The sequence below is a fragment of the Agrilus planipennis genome, unplaced genomic scaffold (assembly GCF_000699045.2).
Source record: "Agrilus planipennis isolate EAB-ADULT unplaced genomic scaffold, Apla_2.0 scaffold17, whole genome shotgun sequence".
NCBI lineage: Eukaryota > Metazoa > Arthropoda > Insecta > Coleoptera > Buprestidae > Agrilus > Agrilus planipennis.
In genome coordinates this window covers 1549510-1570420 of record NW_020439021.1, presented here as the reverse complement: position 1 = coordinate 1570420, position 20911 = coordinate 1549510, and the positions used below count along the sequence as shown (strand labels likewise).

Sequence of the window (20911 nt, the reverse complement as noted above, 5' to 3'; positions counted from 1 at the left end):
AAATGAAACAAGTTACACAATAAAAAAAAAACTTTTATAAACCACATAATTTCTGTGTCTATGCCATATGGCCAATTGTTTCTTCTGATAAACAGTTGTAGTTTTTCTTTATCCGCTACAACCCTACTGATTATAAAAAAGGTAAGGTTTGTTAATTATTATAGCAAAGATTTTACACTTCATAGATTTTGGCAAATTAATGATTCTTTCTTGCCAAAAAACATTAAATATCGAGAAAAAAATGCCTCCACTCTTTCCTATCCTGAACTAATCTTCGCATTTCCCTAAAACTAGAACAGCCCACATCCTTAACTATTTGCGAACAGTAATCTAATCTAGGTCTACCTCTACCCCTCTTAAATCCTGTTTCTGCCTCTAATATGTCTCCGACTAGACCTTCATGCCTGAGAAGGTGTCCTACCAACCTATCTCGCCTATTTTTTATTGACTTCCATAAAGTCCTCTGTTCTCCTATTCTTTCCAATACCTCTTCATTTCTAACCTTTTCTACCCACGTTATCCTCATCATCCGCCTATAACACCACATTTCGAACGCTTCTAACCTTTTCTTTTCCGCCGCGCCCACTGTCCGTGTTTCGCACCCGTACAATGCCGTGCTCCAAACATACACCTTTACAACCTTTTTCGAATTTCTAAATTAACCGTTGGCGAGCATAGAAGTGACTTCTTTTTATTAAAGGCGACACGATCCTGAGCTATCCTCTGCTTTATATCCCTACTACTCCTTCCGTCCTGACTTATCTGACTTCCTAGATACCTGCAATCGGCCACTTCTTCTAATTTTTCGTCTCCTATCTTTATATTCGCTCTTTCCCTACTTTTTCTTCCCTTGCATACCAGTATTTTAGTTTTACTTTTATTTATTTTCATACAGTACTGATCTGTCAGTACCGCTTCCATTTTATTTAAAGCTATCTCTAGGTCCTCCTTGCTAGATGCTAATACTGTTATATCATCTGCAAATCTAAGCATACTAATCCTTTGCCCTTGCACATCTATCCCTGCAGTTGTACTGTCTTTAATGATGTTGATGGCGTCTTCGATGTATAGATTAAAAAGTAGCGGTGACAGTGTGCATCCCTGTCTGACTCCCTCCCTAATATTTACTTCTCTACGTTGCATCCGTAGCTCTATAACTGCCTGTTGCTCTTTATACAAACTAAGTATTACTCTTCTATCTTTGTAACTCATCCCTGCATTTTTAAGTATATTTAACATCTTATTTAAAGTTCGCAGGTATAGGTACATCAATGATTGTAAATTCGGCCGATTTAATGGATTTTTGTTAATTACAGTGGTAAATGCGGCTAGAAAAGTTTGGTATAGATTCAAAAATAAATTGCAAATTCGGCCGGTTTGTGCTTAGGTAGACGAAGAAAATACATCTTCTTATCTTATGAATGCTTAAGTCGGATGATAAGAATGCTGTTTTAACACGTAGAAGGTACGTGTTCTCTCCAATAAACCTATAAAAGGAATTTTTCCGGCCAAATTTACGAAGGTACTTAATTTTCGGTCGATTTGAACGGATTGGCCGAATTTAGATTTTCATTTAATCAATTCTTCTACCTGTCGTAATAACAGGCCAAATTTACCACTGCCCAGGTACTTTAGGTAATAAATAGATAAATACTAATCTTAGTTAAAACTTTAGCGGTTTCTCATAGCACAGATGTTAAACTGCTGACGAAAGTAAGTAAATATAAAACCGGTTACTTTTTGCAGCATAGCAGGTAAAATTCGTACGTCGGGGACCAAAATGGTGGAATGTACTAATTTTTAGTTAGGTACCGCAAATAACATATATAATATGTAGAATGAATAAGTTTGCGACGTCTGCATGAAATAATAATAAGTAACAGCAACAAAATTGTTTATAACTTTCCTTCGATTCATTTTTTAACATAATATTCATATATTCTCCTTTTTCGAAATAACCGTCAAAATCCCTAATTCAAAAATGGTAATTTATTTCATGGCAGAATACTCTGAAGGAATACAAACGTTGCCGCGAAGATGGCGCCACAATGTTAGTTTCCAGTTGTTAGTGTCTGTAATAATGAGCAGAAGGTTGCGTTGTTCGCTCAAGCTCGGACGGGCTCCAAACAAATAAGTTTTTAGCGCACAACTCGACTGAGGACTGTTCCGAGCTTTCGGGTGTTGTAGTAGTTACATTGGTACGCGCAGTGTGCGGCAGATTCCTAAATTTTCGTACGACTTTCAAAACTAGTCCGTAACGTTATCGCAAACCAGACGCAGAATGTGTGCAATATTTTTCGCGAAAATGTAAAAGGAAGAAAACGTGAACTTTTTTATAAATAATATACCTGACAAGAAGTCTTCGTAACATCGTCCTGTTTTACCGAAAAATAAAACTTTAAATACGTAGAGATATTTATCAACCAAAAGGCTTACTTAATTTAAATTTAAGTACAGTAGCAGCTTTATTAGATAGGAGAAGTGTCGCTGGTGTGTTAAAGTGTTGAAGAATTGAAGACATTTTATTATATTCTCTATTCTGTAGATAAACAAGTTCGTACATATTTATCTTCTGCGTCACAGTTCGACTAGTTCTGTTGTCCGGTTGTGTAATATAAAAGTTGTTTTTTAAATCGGCCGGAAAAAAAAACGATACAATATTCCTACTCACTCGGTTTTACGTATAATTAGTACGCGGAGTAGAGATGTATTTTATCAGTGTTTTGTTGGTTTTTTTCGGTGTGGCCTAGCCGCAGTTGTTTGCCGTTAGAAATAGTTACAATATCGGGTGCCCCTACACATGGTAAGTTAACAATTATTTTCGTATTCAAGGTCAACAACACTACCCTTCCACTTACTTAAGTCTTATCGGTCAGTTGCGCCGTTGCGACCGTTTTTCTCACTTTTTCTAATCAGATTTACACACACATTTTCTCGCTCTTGTGCCTGTTTCCCGTTACCGATGCTTGGGCACGTGTTACTTACATGAAAGGTTGTCATTTGCAAAGTAATTCGGCTTGGCAAAGCAAATATTTGTTATTACTATAAATAGCACTCTAAAGTATTATTATTGTACGCTGTTATTGTTGCGCAATGTGTATATACATTTTATTATTATATTATGCTCATTTCATGTTGCAGTGTAAACGATTGGATTAAATTTATTTTATTTGTACGAGATATAAAATCAGCTCCGACATACCTAGGTACATATTTCAGCTACATGTGAAACAGACTTGACGAATAATTATATTTTTATGTAATCGTATCACAGCTTCATGTGTATTATTTATAAGGAGATATTTTGACAATTAAAATAAAATCGCATTTTCTCAATAAATTTACTTAAATGGACCTTTAAGTCCAAATTAAACGGACTCTGGAATGTTGTGTGTGTTTTTATATGTAACTACTTAGTTAAAATTGTTTGCTTATTAAAAAACAATTGAAACGTTTCGATGCAATAAAAATTGGTTCTTTTTAAAAAAGTGCCTCAGATTTAATGGGCCGTATGTGTATTATTTTAATATACTGCTACTACCATTTTAAATGTAAATAAATCTTGTAGCATGACAGGTATACACGACAAAAAAATACTTACAAAACGTTATCACAATTATACTTTTTCGTTCTTCAATAACTTTCTTAAAAAAAGTATTGACAGGACTATAGTTATCGTACGGTTCCTTCGGCAGATCGATCAACTGCCTAGAGTTAGATCTTGACATCCTAAACAATTTTCTGTTTATACGAAATATTGGTGCTGCTATTAAATTTTTGCCTTTCAAATTGGGTTTTGGACTGAAAAATTGGTTTAATTGGTTGGTATAGGCTTTAGCTTTATTGATGTTCTTATTCTCGTGTTTCAACCTGGAATCTATTGAACAACGAATTGTTTTTTCAAAATTTTGTGAAAACGAAAAATTGGTTTAATTGGTTGATAGGCTTTTGCCTTTATTGATGTTCTTATTCTCGTGTTTCAACCTGTAATCTACTGAACAACGAATTGTTTTCTCGCGACCGCGAAATCTGCTTGTTTATTATTTTTTGGTAATGCCTCATACCAAAAGTAATTTTAACAATCTGTCGGGTATTTTTCGCCAATTTGCTCTGCCAATTTTTATGTGTCATATACCTATTTAAAGTATATTTGCGTTTGTCCATCACTGAGTTAGTCGTGGAAAAAATCGTGGTTCAAAATTGCACTTTTTTTTAAAGATTGTAGAAATACGACAAAAGATGCTTAGAACGCTGTAATGGCGCTGTAGCGTTTTGTAAAATTTCATCCGACTTTATTAAGCGGTTTAAAAGATAGTGAATGAAAGCGACTTAGTACATAGTAAACATTCTGAAAACGCTTAATCAAAGAAGAGTACCATGGATGGAAGTAATTAACGATCATACTTTCGATATCCATCCAGGATGTTGCCGTTTTACTAAAAATTTTTAGTTCTAAATCTTAATTCGTCCAAATTTTAACATATTCAACTAGTGTTCAAAATTCTCAGAGGTTTGAAAAAAGTTGAGATGATTTTAAAATAGAAGATGCAAAATTGTTATACATTTAATAGATGACAATAGTCATAGAAAACAATACTATAGTATAGCTAGGTACACCTACATTAATTATGTTGGTTGGGAAGGTAACATAACATAAGAAGCTGTTGGTTTTTCGGAAGTTATTGCATATGTTGAATTTTGTCATCATTTTGATAGAATACTATGATTAGAAGTCAATTTCATTCGACTATGATAGAAAAAGTTAATGTTTAGAAAAAAACATTTTATTAAAAAACAAAGATAGATGATCTTCATGTTGTACCTACCAGAATATGTAAAACTGTTTCCAACAAATCATATCTGAAGACTGTTGAGGTTCTTTTAATAAGCACCTACTTAGTTATATTATTATTTGTTGCATTACGACTTGAAATGGTTAATTAAAACTAGTGATCTTATAACTAGATGTACATAAATTTGCACGTATGTCTGCTGAGTGCAAATTTAATTTTGTAAGGTCGTTTTGTGTCATCTTGTAGTGTGATTAATTATTGTCAAATCCTTTCCTAAAGTCACGTTTATCTGATACAAGTGCAAACACTTGTAATTACATCTAATGGCTTGTTTTAAGCGTGTATGTATAATACATTATTGCCGAACGATTAACAAATATGTACATCTAAATTATTAACAATCGTCACACGTTGGTACCAGCGCCATGTACCTACATATACGTAATAAACGCTCTATTTTAGTTGTGGTTAAATCTCATTAGTTAACATCATTTGTATATATCATTTCTACATACAAATTTTATGATTTAAAAAGACAAAGCACAAGAATGCTGTCACAAATTTTAATTTCGCTAGTTTGTCATTGAGTGATTTCTGCTCTACCTGCTGCTTGTCATGGACCTGTTTTTTCTTTTGTCGTTAGGTAGCAGTTAATAGTTTCGTTCTTTTTTTTACGTACATTGTAAGAAAAATGTACAAAGGCGTCCTTCACACTTAATTGTATTCTTCGAAAGTATCCGTATCGAAAAGAGCGAGATTTGTTTTGACCGACACTTCCGTTCGTTTCTTCGTTCAAGCGTTGTTAACGAGCATGTACGCATGAGAATTTCATGCATTTCAAATCAGCTAAGAGAGAAGTTCACGAACAAACGAACGAAGGTGGATGCTAATAACGGGAGGGCAACATACCAAACCATCATTCGGCAGTTGGAAATGTCGACTGTGATGATGGTACACGGTAATCACAAGGGGGTAGCGCTACGTCCCCTATAAAACTTTAACGCATATGGGTAACGTGGAACGTTAATAACCACACGCAATTTCGTTCCTACATCACCTGATTCGTTTAATTACAATTCCAGCTTTGCATTCCAACCTCTGCATGCAAGTACAACCAAATTTTGTTCCTAATTCGAACGTAATTTTATGGTGCAAGAATATTTTAAACCATTTTTAAAACAGTTTCTGTTGATTGGACTATTTGGGTGCCTATTTGGTGGTCCCTCCTGTAAAGTATCGGCGCGTGACTTATTGATGATGCATCTATCCTGTTGAATGCCATAAAACAAAAGAAATTAACCTACGATTGCGGAATCCAGGTGTTTTGGTTTTAGGGTTCTGTACGTTCAAATGAAAAGCGGAACCCTTATAGAATCACTGGTGTATTTGTTCAGCGAACTATAGGTATAATAAATGATAAACTGTAATAAACATGAATTTTTGTATGTTTCTATCTTGTCATTACTGAGAAATTCCAAGAAGTAGAAAAACAAAATTGATAATCTTTAAAGTTTCCTAAACAACTATTTAATATAGGCGAGTTAGATTTCCCAGAGAATTAACCAATCACATTCAAAATAATTTTATATGAGAATCTAATATCAAGCATATTCTTTTATATGAAATCAAAAAATTCAGTTACACAGTATGTGCCGTTTAAAGATACAAATATTTCCTGCTAAATACATTCCGTGCTGGATTGAACGAGTTACTTCACCGTTAAGCAAATTTGACATTTTCATCACGTATGCATGAAGTCTCAGCTTCGAACTTTAAAAATGCAAAATTGACTATGCTTTCTCTGCCTTACCAAGAGAATCTGAACAAGAAGGATCGGAAAAATGTCCTTTGAGAGTTCTGGATGATATTGCTGTATTAAAACTACCTCAAGATATAGTTTCTTCCTTCAGAATGTTTTTAAATAATACGTTTAATCATAGATGGGATACGGTTTTTAGAAAGGAAACGGAAATGAAAACCAATGAATTATAAAATTGTAATGAGCTAAACCTAAAAATTACTAAAAAATCAATCTTATTATAAATAATACTTATTATTATGATGTATCGGGGATGCACCAAAAACAACGTAACGTTCAACATAGCTTTTTTTACAAGTATAGTCCTCGAATACCTGTATAAACTGTTGTAAAAATATCGAATTATGTAATTGTAAAAAATATTCTGATGAAGTCCAGAAATCTTATCAAAATTAATTTAAAATTTAAAACAAAATTTCATATAAAAAATCTAGTTTCTAAAATGCTGTGCAGTCGAAAATTGATGATTTACGTTAAAAAATAACATCCTGAATATCGAATGTATGATGATATGTAAAATTAATAAGGATAATATCGTATAATCAGATATTTTAGTTGCAAGATAAAAACGTTAATTCTTTAAGTTAAATCGATCGCTTTTACAAAATTTTGGCTTCTTTTGCAGCTTTGTTCTACGTTAGAACTTATGTAACTATTCTGTATATTTTTTGGGCATATTCCTTTTTGTATATGACACACCATAAGTTTTATTTTTGAATTTTTGTCTTTATTTATTTCTGTCTAACTATATAGGGGAGGCGTATTATTTATTGTACCTTTGTAATTCATTTTTCGTGATTTTTGTAGATAAATATCTTTGTCTCGAAGTTGATAAAGTACGAAATCCTTTTTTGTTTTGTTTTCATAGAACCTCATACCTCAGCAGGTATCAAAGTTTTTGCCCTAAAGCAATTTTCGATTATTATCGCGAATTAAGCCGTCAGTCGAACTGTAATAACGTTAATATTCGGCGACAAGTGCCCAATAGCAATGGCAACTAGCGAAAATCTATTGGATTAAAAAAAAAACTATTTGGTGAAGGCGCACTAATTAATTTGTAGATGGTCACATTGCGAACTTGACCTTGATGTCGATATTTCTTTGGCGAACCGTAGCAAAATGGAATGCCTGGCCAGGTTATAAATAAAGATTATTCCATCACAGATCATCATCACCGAAATAAAAACAAAACTTATCGTTATTGTTGCAAATGTTTTTGATCTCGTTGTTGTATGCCACTGCGAAGTAGCTATTACATTGACATTTGATGAAAAAGGCATCGATTTATGTTCTGCTAAAGAAACAGTCGACTGAATTTTCGATTACGAAGTTGGAAAACTTCGATCACTAAGTTTCATGCGAAAGGATTTTCTGACTGCACATTCTGAATGCGAAGATTCACATGCTCATATTTAGGTATAGGTTTGTAGGGCAGATACTTATAACTTTGGTAAATGTCTAGATGATGGTGGGTGGGGTCAAAAGAGGAGGTCTCCCCCATCACTGTACCATAAAAAGTTCGTGTCAGTCTCACCCCCATAAAAAGTTATGGGGGTTAGATGGGGGTGGGGGTAGGGGGGGATCGAAAGAGGGTAGGGCGGATCGAAAAAGGTGGTCACCTGAGTAAAACCCCATAAAAANTAGTGTCTCTCTACCTACAACTATCGCATTGCATCAGCCGAATAAAACAATTTAACGTTTAAAACAATGTTAATGGACACTACAGACTGTCGCTTAAAAACGTAGGAAGGCAATTATGAATCAGAATATATTGTTAGTAATAAAGTTTGTGTAAATAATAAACTTAATAGACAAATATTTTTATCAGTAGATATGCAAGAATTTTTAGATCGTGCAGCCCGTTCATTGGTGGTACAAATGGAAAAAGTGCCCAACACCATGCAATGATCAAAAATTCAAATGCGACGATTCAAGAACCCAAAAATTTACCTTGCACTAAATAATCAACATTTATTAACTTTGAACCCCCATAACTTTTTATGGGGGTGAGACCGCCACGAACTTTTTATGGTACAGTGGTGGGGGAGACCTCCTCTTTCGATCTCCGTCGGGGGTGGGGGCCATCATCTAGACATTTACCATAACTTTTCTTAAGATCCGATTTTCTGTATTTACGTGATTATTAAAACGCCTAATTAAAAATGGAAATTCGACCTACCTGCAATATCAAAGATTTCGTTTAATCGAAATTTTAATTAAATCGCCAGTCTTTTAACGTGTTGGACATGTTTAAATATCAAAATTCAATCGTTGGGTAATAGAAAGCCCATGGTGGTGACTTTTAGAGGAACTTCTTAGTATCGTGAAGGTTAGGCTAATGTTGAACGTATTACAACTTTATTATCGAGAATATCAAATTACTCAATGTTTAACGCTACCATCCCATCATCGTTTTCCACGGTTAAGAGTCCATAAATTAACCTTGACCTGAATTACTTACGCTTACCTGTAATAAAAACATAAACTAGAGGATTTTATTATAAACAAAGCGATGAATGTCTCGAAAACGGATTACTTTCGATTTCAATGGCGTTATGTGTTGTGTAAACTAACGCTGGTTTGTCATCCATCGTCTAATGAGCACGGTGACATTCCTGAGGACGCGAGTTTTCGTTCCAAAACGATTTTCATTCGAATGAAGTTCTTCAACCTTTAATAAACAACAGGTGTTCGATAGCTTTTAAAATTATCATAATTGCATGGTTGTCGTGGTTAAATTGGTGAGAGCTTCGATTTAAAACGTATATTTAAATTTACCTGATTTTTAATTTGTGTGATTTTGTACTTCTTGATACTTCTTCGGGGCAGTAGCAGATTCAAAGGTGAAAATTCCAGTCCTCTTTGATATGGATTACTGACTATGAAAATTGTTAGGTGAAAAAAATCGAATTAGAACATTTAACCCTGAATACCTATAAGAAGAAAACATAAACAGAAAAATAACTGTCTTTATTTTTAACGAAAATAACGTGTTAAAATGCTACTCAACATTAGCGACTCAAGTTTGCATCTGGTCCTAGTACCTAGGTACTAATTAATAAAATAATTGGAGTCTTGTCTTGTCCTTGTATGATTCTTGTATAAGTAATTTTGATATTGTCTTTATATTTGTATGTTTTGCCTCAAGAAATTTTGATCTCGACGTTGAATATCAAGTGTCGAAATTTACATGGAAATGATATTAAAATATACATTTAAAGAACTCTCCAATAAGATTAATGGTGGGCATACGAATAAATTACCTGTTATACATTCACTTAAATATTTTTATTTGTTTTTATGTACAGTGATTTTGTTTCCTTATTGCACTACCAGTGACTAATTTAAGAACCAGATACTTAAAATGATCTTGACGAATATAAGTTTCTCGACTTCTTTAGCTTGATATCATCGACTTTATACTCTTGTATCTTACATTGTCTTGGTTTTGAAGACAAGGTGAGACAAGATCGATATGTTCTTTACTTGCGACATCCCTACTATTTCTTGTTTAATTACACGATGTCTTAGTAATTCCCTTTTTAAAATGTAGAGTTTGTAACTCTCAGGATTTAAATTTTCCCCCAATTTTAATTGAAGTTCTTTAGCCCCCTGTCTAAACTTTAAATAGCGTACATTTACCTCGTGTTCATTCTCTCATAATGTCTTGAATGCTTTTCTTCGTATCGCCTGTTTCACTTCTTGAATGGGCTTTTCAGGCGGGCTTGGAAATGCTACAACTTAACAAACCTGCTCGAATACAAGAAATTTGTAGTGTTTAAAGGTGGTATAATTCTCTCCAGAAGTTTGCTTATTACTTCCATTTTACGAAGAATACATCATTCTTCTATTCACAACAACGAAATTAACAGGTTTTCCTTATTTAATTAGGTAATAGAGGAACTGGGAAGATTCTTTGTCAGAAATGTAGTGCAAACTACGGTTTTGTTATTTGTAATGAAAATGTATACGCATTTACCTAAATGCTTTTCAAAAAAAAAGATAAAGAAATTTTATTTTGTATTTTTGTATGAAAGTAAAATATTTGACTCGAAAAATTGTTTTTTCTGGAAAATTCTCGTTAATTGAAGAAACCATTAAATTCATGTTAAAGCTAAGAAATTATTACATAATAAGTTCGTATACGATTTTAAAACGTTTTAACTGCTGTAATCCAATGCATAACAATACGTTATAAATTTCTATTAACTGGCACCGAAATTTATTACAAATTAATCATTTGTACCTCGCTCTACTGCATTCTTTCAGTTTTCTCATTTTAATAAATTACAGTTGAAAACAATAATTCAGAACTGTCCGGTAACATTTTTCAGTCGCATATGTGCAAAAGAAAGTTGGTCTTTAATTTAATTAGGGCATCACTCTACACGTAGAGTAAACGTAATGGAAAACGTTCTATTATATAGAAAAAAATTATTCAAATATTTAAATATTATAAATTTGTAATCGAGTCAAGCATTGTCTAATAGACAGAATCCTTAATACTTGCACTTTTTAAAGACTTATAAATTAAATGTTGATTTATAGATACATGTGAATGAATATCTATTAACAATGAATTCTTGTTTTAAATTTTTTTTTTATTTCTTCAGGTTGGATTTATTATTTTCGTAGTAAAAGTACATAATTATTTCAATTTACTATAGTTTTATTGTAATGTACTTTTAATATAACGTATGCCTGTATATGTACATATTGTTACGTTAGAGATAATGTCGTCGGGTCGAAGTCTCAAGTATTATCAGAAAATATGATTGCGGCATTATATTATTGTGAATATTACAAAGAAGGGAGTTTCGTTTGAAGTTGAAATATTTCTGAACATTGCTACTCTCGGTGGATTGTTTGATTCATATCACATATTTTACATATAAAACATCAAAGATGTTTAATATTAAACCCGGTTAGAACAGTTAATCGATTTAGTTTTTTTTTTAAATTATCTCGCATTATTCTTGCCAGCAAGTTTAATAATTGTGAGTAAAGTATCTAGACTGAATAATGTTTTAATTTTCATAGTTCAAAAACTATTTTAAATTTGTTTTATAATCTTTTAACGGAATTCAATTTTCTACAAGAAGCTTTTACAGAGTCTCTAAAATCCTTTTGTTACCTGCAAGATTTCACTAGTGCGGATTTTCCTGTTCAACGTTTAGCAATTTTCTCGATAAAACTTATTTTTAGGGTAATGTTTTTATTATTTAAGGTATTAAGAACAAAAAAATTGATTACTACATCCGTATTGAACCATTCGAATGAAGCTTGTGTCTGTAACACAATTTTTTGCAGCAATTTTTTTCTCGACGTGTTAAAAGGTTTGTATCGGTGCATTCATAATAAAACAAATTGAACTAATAATAGAAGAAAAAAAAGCAAAATTCCCCATGGTAATATCTCAACGAATTTAACTCTCGAAACTCGACAAATAATTCAACTCTGGTCGAAGTATTTGTCGAGTTTCGTTAAAACATTATTACATTGCGAGTTTTATTTTTTTTCAGCTTTTTTATTCTAGTTCGAAGAGTTTTAACTTGAGAAAGCCGAAGTGGTGTGTATTTTCTTTTTTTTCCACGGCAGCTCATTATTTACCCGCACAATAATGATGATTCCTACACTTTTAAAAGATGAAAATAATAATGCGGGATTTTCAAGAAATTTAGAAATGAGTTATCTGATAACATAAAACCAGATATATTAAGAAAATTACTTTGAATTCACTAATCCCACTTAGCGAAACTTAATTTTCGACTTTAATTATGGGTAATCGATTATCGATATTACTTTATTATATTTTATTATTATTTTTAGCTAGAGATGCCAGTGCCGGGTGCCGGATAACCGGGTGCATGTTAATGGTTCATGTCTTCGTTCGGGTCGGCTTTCTGTTAAATGCCACCCTTACCAACGTTCCAAACCAGACTTAGTCCAGTTGAAAAAGTCGTTTAAACACTAAACCAATAAAATTTTAATTCTTGGTTGACAGATTTCAACGACAGTATTGACTTGAAACCGTTGAGACTAGTTATAAACAGTAAAAGGTTGCAAAAAAGGGCCGGATCCGCCGGTTGCGGGAACCTAACCGGGTAGGGGTGGGCCTACATTGAGCTAATTATTTTATTAGGAGTAATATAAATCACCGCATTGGTTTTTTCGTTTCGAGTGTAGTAAAGAAAACGAAACGCTCAACGGTTGACAGAGGGTTAATTTGAAGATAAATAAAAAAGTAAATGATTTAAGGCGGAATGAATTCTGGTATTTTCGAAGTGTAATCGTTACATATCTCCTGCAAACATTTGCTTCTAGCTGCCGTTTCTGATTCAGTTACAGTTGACTTAAGGGTTTGGCGTGCCTTAATTGACTCTCCCTATGCCAATATTTCTTACACTTTTATGCGAACTGTCTACAATAAAAAGCACGATTTATATGTACGTTTTGCCCCAGTTTTGACTTTATTATACCTTTTAACTGATATTAGATGTAAACTTATGCATGCGAGAGAATACACTATAAACATTTAAATAAAATAACGTAAAATAGATGATCATGAAATAGATTTCAACTGACTAAACTGCGAAATTATTTATTCTCAGAAGTATTACATTAAAATACTTCTTTTAAGGATACTGAAACCGTAGAAAAATGTAACAGAGATTTCGATGAAGATTTGATATGATAATAGCATATTCATATTTGCCACTTGCAAAATTTAAGGATCACAAGGATAATCAATAGATTAATAGGTATTAAATAATTAATGCATTCGTATGATAATTATGCATAATTTCGAGACATTGATTTGCAATAATATATCTGTAAATTTTTAGAACGATTAGCAGCTGCATTTCTTACGATTAATTAAAAAAATGAGAAGTGATGCCACTTGTACCCCCTTGTATAGACGAATGAGAAATAAGTTCCATAATTATTGCAGCTACTAATATATATTATTTTTCTTGAATTGTAGAATTGTACCTACTTATACATATAAATAAAATTTGATTAGTTTTAAAATTAGTCACGTCTCTATCTTCAAATGTTATTTTATGGTATTATACGTAACAAGGAAGACGTTAAAAATAGTTTTCGAGGAAAAAAGGTTAGGTGCAATTACGAAACCAGTCAGTTCTATGAAATCTTCCTGAAATTCTTTATCACATGAATAAGAGATGTCTTTATTTTCGGGAAATAATTTCGTTTTATATCTTTTGTTGGTGGTTGTTGCGTTTTGTTCTTTTTTTTTTTTGGAAAAAAGAATGAAACGTTCCAAAACAGGTTGTCGCTTCTCGCCTCAAGTTTTATATTTTATTTAAGATGAGGGTAAAGTATATTCTCAGTATTTCAATTATATAAAAATATACCGTGTACGTAATGGAGAAAATTAGTCATAGCAAAAACAGTCGATTCCAAGAAACATGACAAACTTGCTTTTATAATACGTCTTTAGAGAATATATCGAATAATAATTTGCCGCTAATAAGTTATGAAAGAAAAAACATTATGGTTTCTTATTTTAAAAAATATTGCACGTTTGAATAACACGATATCAAGTAATAATAATAAACGAAAAAAATAATTTTTGACAAAAATTATTCTGATAGTAATTTGACTTAATTTGCCGTGACAGAATGACATTGCTCGAAATTGCTACAAATGAGGTCTGACCCCCTCTAGGGGGTGGAAGATGTTTTGCAAACCTCCAAAAAGTCACTTGTTTTGCGAAAAGATTGGGAAATTTCTATGTGGAAATTAGTCTACAACTAATTCGCACCGGGTTAACGGTCAATTCCTACGAGTAATTCGCGCGGGATTAATAAAGTCCTACCCCTTTCAGGGGTTTAACCCTGCGAATTCCCAAAAAAAATTCATAATAAGAAACGAATTTTTTTTTTCTTTCATGTCCATTTAACGGCAAATTATCGTTCGAAAGATTTTTCGATTCGAAGAACTTGGCTTACTAACTTTATATACATTTTTATTATATCTGAATTAACTCAAAAGAACAAGTAAGTAATTATTTTTAATCAATAACTTACTAATTAAAATTTTTGTTTGTCCAACCTAATTTTTGAATTTTATTGTAGACGAGAAAGATTATGTACTAAAATGATTTATCTTGTAGCTAAATAAAACTAAAGAAAAGGTATGTTATCATTTATAAGGTCCAATAATAATTGAATATCTTCAAAACATTTATGCGTTACTTCACTAAAAATATCCCCAGGTATGTTATTTTAAACAGTTACTGCAGGTTGAGAATACTGATTAAATAATTTCCAGGAATTCAGAACAAAAATTATCTTATCATTGTTTACTTTAAGTAAAGAGACTTAGGCGTTTGTGGTTTTCTTCTGTTTTAAAATGTTACCTACATGAAAATATTATTGTACAAAATTCACATCTTTTTCAGAAGTTTCTCAAATAGTTTAAACAGTACAAGTGTATTTATGGTAAGTGCACTTTCTCGAAAATACCTTCAACTTCGGTTACTGTTGTAATCTGAAGATGCTGTTATGCTAGTGCAATTGCTAAGTTATGAAAAATAAAAGAATTTCTTGAAACTTAATGTGTAACTTGCATAAAAGCCAATACAATCAGTTTTGATTAGAATCGATTTTCGCATAAGTAGCTAACTACGTTCGTCATCCCTTAACCTAGGTACTATCCAATTTGTTGATGAAAAAATTCTGATATACAGAGGAGCAGAGAATAATGTGTTATCAAGTAGAAGCAATTAATAAATTAGCCTTTGATTAAAGTTTAATATCGGAGTAATGTAAACAAGAATAAAACGAATCGTGTTAGCAGCAGTTGTTTCAGGCCGATAGCGGCTAAAACTAAAAGATAACTCATCCTTAACAACACCGACCTGCATAGTTATAACAGATATACAAACACACACCGACATATCGTTATTTATGTGCAATCATTACTTTTTACAAATCGGTAAGAAATAGGTAATCTTTTAACGGAAATCGATACAAAAACTGGAGTCATGATTGATTATATGATTGAGTCAGAATGTGGTGAAACAGTTGCAATAAAACTACTTGAAACTACCCAACGAAAAACTTTGTAATATAATATTACAATTAAAATAAAAAGCTCTTCAAAATATTAATTATTATTATAAATTCGTAAATTTTTGATCCACACATAACTTTAAACATCACATATGCTTTTTAACAGGAAGGTTAATGTGAATAAGTTGTGGTCTCAATGCATAACCTTATGTTTGTTTTGCGATAAAGATTAAAGCCCGGCTTTAATTAGACCGTGATGCATGATGCAGCGAATTGCATGGCAAGTAGAGTACGAACTAATAACAGTTTTCATTTTATTGCAATAACAGTTTGCATTTTATTGCAAAAAAAGCCTTAACATCTATACCATATTCCAAAAATGTTCAAACACCATCCGGAACTATTGTACAAAATCAGTTAAAATTTCAAGTAACATTAAAGTAAACTTCTGCTTCTTGGCCGTTTTATTTAGCCGACAGTACCTACATACATATATGCATAATAATAGCGAAAAGGATCAAAATCAAAATAAGGGTTGTAGGATTGTATAGCATATGTACCGAACTACAGTGGATTTACGGTACAAAACAAATGAAAACAAACTAATAATAATATTTTCGAGTTGGGAAGTTTGACCTCACATTTAGATTATAAGATCAAGTCCAATTAATTTGTGAATATGGACTAAGTGGATTGGAATGTCTTCCTAAACAATAATATATTCATTCATATACATATGCGTACATTTAATTAGGTTAATATAGAGAACGCCGCAGTGGATTTAGGGGCTCATCATAAGTCGGGTATCATTCCATCTGCAAAGGTTGGTTTATGAGTTTATATGAATGCTAAATCAATGTACAATAATCTGTACTTTCTTGTATTCAATAGTGATAAATTTTACTCTTAATCATATATGTAGTTTCATACTACCCTTGCCTAATTTATTTTTCGAATGACTACTTGTATCATCATAATATCGTTCTTTATATTAACTTAAAAAAATTAATTGTCTATTATGTGTAAAATAATGTTAAAATCAAAAGAAAGCAGTACTTTTACGTTAATTTTTATTTCCCATTATATTCCACCTTCTTACCGTAAATACGGAATCACGTAATCCGTCAATTATCAGGTACATTTACCTAATTTATAAAATTTTTCTATTCTGTACAACTTTTTCCACTGTTTTGCCTAGTACTTTCTTTTTTCCATAGTCGCCTTATTGTTTTGAACATCGAAGATAGTGAAGTCTATAGATACACTATTGTTTTACTGTCCTTTTAGTTTGTGCTGTTCATTGTTTATAGTACATATGTGTATGGATGGAATTTGAAAAGATTCTGAACTTGTATATTTTTATTGAACGCTTTTATACAACGTGTGAATTGTAATATGTTTTTCAATGTATTTTGTATTGATCAACTACCCCTGCCTCGTTTAAACAAGTTGACAATGAAGTGCAACATTCAGGGTACCCAGGTGTCGTATTTCTCCAATCAGAATATATAAATTGCAGTATTACAGAGACCATTCACGGCGAATATTTGTCAACGTGCAGCAGTGCTTTAGAGACAATTCACTGACGTTTAAAAATTTAAAATTTAGCAACATGTTTTAATTTTAATGGTTATTAGCTTAGAGAAGTGCAATTAGTAGGTATATTAATTTATGTTGTATGATATCATTAAATTATATCACATTTAGTTTGTGGTCAAATCATGGTTAAATTGTTTTGGTTCTGGTAAATCCTCTGTCAATTGCTGAAAAGATTTTGAGAAATCAAAATAGAAATAAAGCTAAGTTTCACTCAACGATTTTGCTCAAAACACAAGTACCTTTGACTTTACGACGAGTACACATCAGTAATTCTACCAGAATAAAAAGAAAAAAACAAATACCAGCAAAAATAATTTAATGATTACTACACTAAATTATTTGTTATTTTGATATAGTTCTTGTGTATACTTTCTCGCGATTAAGAATACATCAGTATGACCGAACTGTTAGAATTTCTGTTGTTTGTTGAAATATCAGCTTTTGATTAACGACAACTCAGTATGATTTTGCCAACTTACAGACTTTTAGCGTTTATAAACATTATAGACCCGCTTTAACGGTTTCAACTCTACCCTGTCGTAAAATGTCCGTCAATCAAGAATTAAAATTTCGTTGGTTTGGTGTATAAACGAGTACATGATGTGGATTGGAACGTTGTTGAGGGTAGTATCGTATTTAATGGAAAGCTCGTCAGAACAAATACATGAACCCCAGTGGTTTTGCCGAGTACTCAGTTAGGCGAATCTCTACTTTAAACATGTGGAGAGAGCCGCAATGAATTGTACAAATGGTGTAATGAATGAAGAATTATCTCATGAAAAAAAATGTATCTGAACGTATTGCTTCGCTTCTATCAATCCGAAATTCTACATATGTGCGCTTTGGATGTTATTAACTAAATATGTAGTCTTATCGTTAAATACTCAACATTTACAAAACGATAAAATATAAATAGTACAAATTGCTTCGGGGATGTATATACATATATATATATATATATACACACAATATTTTTGTAACTGTTGTTTGTCATATGAGAAGTGTAATATCGAATGCATGGGCGGTAGTATCAAGTACTCTAGCCAGTTATTATTAGCTACTGCTTTCGTTGCTTATCGCTTGCGTATAAAATTGCGTGGGATCGGGTAGTCACCACAGAGTTCCAGTAATTGCCCTTTTTATATTCTCACATATGTACATGTATGTGTGCAATGTATAAATTCCAATTGAAACGATTGACTAGTTGGATTTATTTATGTGCTTTTAAAATGTTCTCCGAGATATAAAAGGAAAGAAAACTGGAACCTTTATGACAGAAAAGTAGCATTGTATAAAACTGGAAAATATTGAAAATGAATTGGAAAGAAGTTCAAGGATAAATTGGAAATCAAATTTAAGGTTTACTAATCATAAAGAAAATGGAAAAAATCCTTACGCGATCATTTGTTGTCCGGCGCGACCACTTGTGTGTTAATCACACTTAATATTAGTCCTTAATAGGTAGTTGCTTGAAGCATTTATAGAAAATGAGATTTTGTATACATTCTTTGTCTTCGAGTAAATTTGTGATGTCTGTTGAAGATCAATTTTTTGTAGTCAAATAGTTTTATTGAAGTACCTGTACGTATTTATACTTGTGTATTCGTTAAGTGGATAGGACCTTGTCCTACAATTAGTGTCAGATTAAACCCTGTTTATAATGGAAGCAATAAGGCTGGTCAGTGTTCTGCCAGGCGTAACGTGCTGATGAGAACGAACGAGTTCAAAATCGCAATTGATGATTGACAGTTTCGACAAAAAAATATACTATCATACAAGGGATAGATAATGTATTTTAAATAGATACGTCATACTTCAATTTTAACCCTTTTGTTGTCCATAATTCAGCTCATATTTACTTGATTAACTTGTCAATAAGGGATTTATTGTGTGATAAAGTCTGTTCTATTGTTATATGAACTCGATTCATGGCGTCTGAATGCAGCTATCCCAATGGCGTTCTGTAGAGGTTTGGAGAGTACTTTGCAGTATACTGGTATATATTATCAGGATTCCTCAACAATAAGTAGTATATAAGGTTACATGTCAGGCTAATAAGGTCAATATTAATGTTAGCATATGCTTTATTACGAAACTCAGTAAATCGAGGAATTTCTTTCGTTTTTGTTGCTTAAAATACACATAATGTCATAATGTTTTTAATGTTCGACTCCAAAACAGTGTATTACTTATGGTGAAGGCCTGATGATGAGTCTGAAACATCTTCTAAAGTCCCTTTTCTTTCGTAACATCAAGCAACTTTTCGTTTAAACACAAAAAGTTTTATTTTGCTATGTTCACTTGTTCAAATGTACGTAGTGTTTCGTTATAGAGAATGACCGTCATAGCAGGCAAGTACATATCTTAAATAAAATACTGCCTACGTTATAGAAGTCTGTGTTTGTAAAAGGATGAAGAAATGTTCTATTTTTAAATTACGATTTACACACTTTAACAAATCCACGCGATTGGTACAAAAATTGCATTGTTAAATTTTATCACTTTTTCCTTGACAAAAATAGATGACCTATTATGTTTATTTTGCTCGACGAACGCTTAGCTTTATGTAAGTACCATATAGACTTGTAGACACAATAAAAATGCCTACATATGTTCGCTATTTTATTACTGTCGACAAATAAGTTACATAAGTGCAGGTAGGAATAATATTGTAGGTAGGTACCTTTAGTTTCTCCAATTTAATTTCTCGTTTTGTGCGTCAATTTCAAAAGCGATAATAAAATGAAATTGTCTAAATAAAAATGAAAACGTCTTAAATCATTAGAATATTTCGACTTTTGCAATAACACCTGTTGTTATTAGAAGTGATTGGTGCCTTTTTCTATGCAACATTCGTAAAAGTTTCATCTATGAATGGACGCGTTTAGTTAGACGTACACTTCATACGCGCTTTGAGGAATTACACTTTTACTTATATTCATCATCATCATCATAAGGTCGTCAATCCTAAGACTAGTTGGACACGTACCTCCACTCTTTCCTATCCTGAACTAATCTTCGCATTTCCCTATAACTAGAACAGCCCACATCCTTAACTATTTGCGAACAGTAATCTAATCTAGGTCTACCTCCACCCCTCTTAACTCCTGTTTCTGCCTCTAATATGTATTGTATTTATTTAGCCGGTATATACATAATTTAATAGTAATTTAAACAATGTTTTCCATTACGTGTTTAAAACAATATCACAATCGCACGCTGTTGACATGGTACTATCGAGTTTCTGTTAGCTGAGCGCGCGACATTTTCGTTCTCTGCTGAATTTGTACTTGCAGCGCACAAAAGAAGTAAAGCTTCAATACCAATTCCAACGTAAGTGCTCTACAAGAATTATGTAAATGAAACTAAATATCTGGAAGGCGAAAATATTTACCTATTCAATTAAGTTAAGGTCGTTTTAGATGTTTCATTGACATCTAAAGTAATTGTTTCTTACGCATACCTATTTTATTGTCTAATTTTATGTGCTTGTAAATATGCAATTGTAATTATCCAAGTATTTAATAGTACGTCCTACTAAGTATAACTACTTGACTAAAAATAGATTTTCCTTTTTCTAATGACACAAGTATGTATGTCGATTATTTGTTTATTTAAGTGATGTATCCAGGCAGCATATGTGATGTAAATATACTTAT

The 20911-nt window shown here is 32.2% G+C and overlaps 1 protein-coding gene across 1 annotated transcript in view; it reads left to right on the top strand.

Annotated features, from left to right (window-relative positions):
* The first annotated feature begins 2115 nt into the window (after positions 1 to 2115).
* LOC108744353 (receptor-type guanylate cyclase Gyc76C) overlaps positions 2116 to 20911 on the top strand; it is a 53444-nt gene continuing 34648 nt past the window's right edge. Inside the window, exon 1 of the mRNA XM_018480063.2 lies at positions 2116 to 2803. The gene's annotated coding sequence lies outside the window, so the exon portion shown is untranslated. The remainder of the gene's footprint in view (positions 2804 to 20911) is intronic.